We start from the raw sequence: 3,455 nt of genomic DNA on the forward strand, positions 1-3,455 counted from the left end.
CCGGTACCTCGGACCGGAGCGCTGCCCAGATGTTCCCCTGCCTCCTCTGGCAGCGCAGCGGCAGCGCGGCGGTCACAGCTTCTGCAGTGGTCCTGGTGCCTGAGGGGCGGCCTCAAAGCAAGGCAGCAGCTGGCAGCCAGGTGCTTTCTGGCAGTGGTGGGCTCTGAGCAAGTCGGTGGGATCAGAGGCTGTCAGACCGAGTGAGGAGACTCGTGTCAGCCCGAGTCTGGGTAGGCTAAGCCAAAGTTGTTGGGCCATGTGTGGAAACTGCCGTGAGTGGGGACTGAGCTCGTATGTGTGCCTTATGGCATAGAGCCATGGAAACACAGAACATCCCGAGTTAGAAGGGACTAACAGGGATCATCAAGTCCAACTCCTGGCTCCACACAGCACCACCCGAATTTCAAACCCTATGTCAGAGTGTTGTCCACATGCTGCTTAAACTCTAGCAGCTTGGGGCCATGCCCACTGCCCTGGGGAGCTCGTTCCATAACCTTCCCTTTTGTTTTCGTAGTTACACTTCAGAGGTCTTCCCGGATGACCTGGGAATACACCCCAGTAGAACCCTGAAACCAATATCTTTAAGGAGGAAAGAACTCCTGAATATACCTCACTTGGGCCGTAAACCTGAAGAGGTGACAATAGCATCATAATTGTTCGCTGTTTTACTGCTGAATCAAAAACATTCAATGATCTTAGTTATACTAACTAGAATGAAGATTCCTGGGAGTCCATCAGTCCCTTAAAATTACCGATGTCCTGATCTGATTGCAAATCTTGAAAAATCTTAGTGCAGATATACAAAGGTTTGTAGTCTGCTGAAACTTAAAATAATGTGAGACACTTCACATAAACCAAAATGAAGTAGTGTTGCATGTGATACCAACATCTGTTATACTAAGTCATCATTTTTTAAATTTATTGGAAGCTGACAAAGTGTCCAGTATTTTTGGATCTGTACTATAAAATGTCCATAGGAGGTACTTGGTTGCAAGAGGCACAGTATCTGCAGATGAAATGTGAAGCAGAGAGCTAAGAAACTAGCCAGCAAAGAATACTTTCACTGAGCAAGGTTGACTGAGCCAGGTAATGTCCCTTTTCTTTGGTTGTTTATCACACTGTTTAGCTGGGACTCAATTTAACTACTTGATTCCCTAGAAACTTCTGCCTTCCTGCATCCATCTAACCTTTCCCTCCAATACTTCTCTCTGTTCCTCAGGTTCCCAGAAAAGTGGGATTGCCCTACCCACTTTTCAAGCATATATCCCATTCCTTTCGAAGTAACTCCAGACTTCAGTTTCTCCCACCCTTCTGTAACACTGCTTTGAGGCCTTCCCATCAGCTCCCAAAGAAAACCACAGACAGAATGCATGCAGCCTCACTTCTGCTAAATATTCTTAGCCATGGATGGCCCTGAGCATATCCAAGTACTGAAAAAGAGTCGCTGATAAGAAGTTGTTTTGTCCCTAGCTAAGGCTGATGGGCAAGGACCTTGTCAAGCATTTCATGACACATCATTCTCCATAGCACAGTATGCATTGCCGCTATGCTGTGTGGAAATTTCATAAGTTGCATGCAGACATTTCAAGTCCTAAGGAGTTTTTTTCCCAGGGTCAGTTGCAGCTTCGTTTTTTTTTTTTTTTTTTGTCTTTTGTTGTAAGTATACTCTTCCCAAGCTTCAGTCAGTTGTACTGTTTTTGTTTTTGTTTTTGTTTTCCTAGGTCTTTGCTGTCTTTGTATGTTACTGTGAATAAGATATGAATTTGTTATGTAATCATATACAGATATTTCAGAAAATATGAGAACTACACCTCATTTAATAAATTTAGTAAAATTTCTAAGAAAAACTTCAGTAATTACCATATTGTATCACAGGAGAACTGTGTTTGACAACGGGCAATCTGACAGTTCATACAATTGCAAGCATGTCCAAGGCTGAATTATCTCAGAGATAGGTCTAGAAAGACAGCTACCTGAAGAGATGACATCTAATCCATTTCTGGAAAAGAAATCACTTTTGGTCAATGTAATGTCCCTAAGTAAGTCTGTTAGCCAAATGAGTGATGAGTTACTTGAAAGTATAGATGAGAACTGTGAGTAATCTCCCCGATGACATTGTTTCTCTGAAATTGGTTAGCCACAATTTAATGACTTTTCAATAACACCCTTAGGCTAATCTTTTTTTCACTTCAAAAAACCCAATAAACATCTGTAACTACTTACGTCCGAGCATGTTAGTCAAAGCTTCTCCGGTGAGGCGTTTGCTTAGGAACAAGAGTGCAATTTATTTGGGCAGTAAGTCAAAAACAGTAAGCTGTCTGCACATCCTATGTGCATGGGTTCAGAAGCCATCACATATAAGTAAATCTTAGTTTAGTGATCTGCTGAGAGAACTGATGATATAAAAGCTTCCAAATTAGATATTTAATTGGAATATATGGATAATGCCCATTCTCAGTGAATGTAACTGGACATAAAGATTTCTCACTACCTAGGTAGCTCACTACTTAGCTTCTATATCCCATTCCACTTAAGAGGGAGTTATCCACCTTTATCTACAAAAACATAGGCAATGTCATAATGAGTCTTAAAAATCCTTAAGGATATATATACTCATATCAAAACCCCCAAACAAACAATGAAAGGGCAGGAAAAGTTGCACTTCTGTAAGAAATTTGTATTTTTTCAGCATTAATTTTACCTTCTCAGAGATTTTTTCGCTATGCATGTGTAGTGTAGTTCTCTGTGTTCTGTCCTTGTTGAAATTAGCTGGCCATGTTTTCCTGTCTAAATATAGGAATCACAGAATGGTAGAATTATGAATAACCTGGAAATTAACATGATACACAGATATCTCCAGTTGGACACATTTCTTTCTGTTATGCTGAGTGGATTTTGTTCTTCCTAGTGCTTGCTTTCTCATATACTCATGACCTGCACTCCTTCTTTCTCCTAGTTGTTATTTTATGGTATGAGTACAAGTTTATGGCTTGTACAGCACTGTTATAAGGGAGTCCTAAAATTAGTAATGGCATAACATGTTGCACAATGAAGTTTACAGCTAACAATTTTTTCTGACCAACTTGATAGATACATAGATCTCTTTCTACATACACATATGTATCTACAGCCCACATATCAAAGGTTTCACTCAGTTGCTTTCTCTGATCCCTTGGTAGCCACCACGTGTTGCCTCTAACAATATGCCATTCTTAGCTAGTATACAGAAATTATATTGTCTTTAGAAGCCCCCACTACTTGCTGTGGAAATAAGAACTTCACCACACGTGTATTTGTTCAATGACACTGAAAGTGCAGCCCCTAGGAAGTATACGTAGTGTTGATTAGATTGTAATGTATGCTTTATGTTCAATAATGCACTCTTCTAAAAACTCTTCAAAATTATTTAACTTCCCATGGCATAGTCTCAGAAGGAACCAAAAAAAAAAAAAGAA

Source organism: Meleagris gallopavo, chromosome 4 (genome assembly GCF_000146605.3).
Source record: "Meleagris gallopavo isolate NT-WF06-2002-E0010 breed Aviagen turkey brand Nicholas breeding stock chromosome 4, Turkey_5.1, whole genome shotgun sequence".
Classification (NCBI taxonomy): domain Eukaryota; kingdom Metazoa; phylum Chordata; class Aves; order Galliformes; family Phasianidae; genus Meleagris; species Meleagris gallopavo.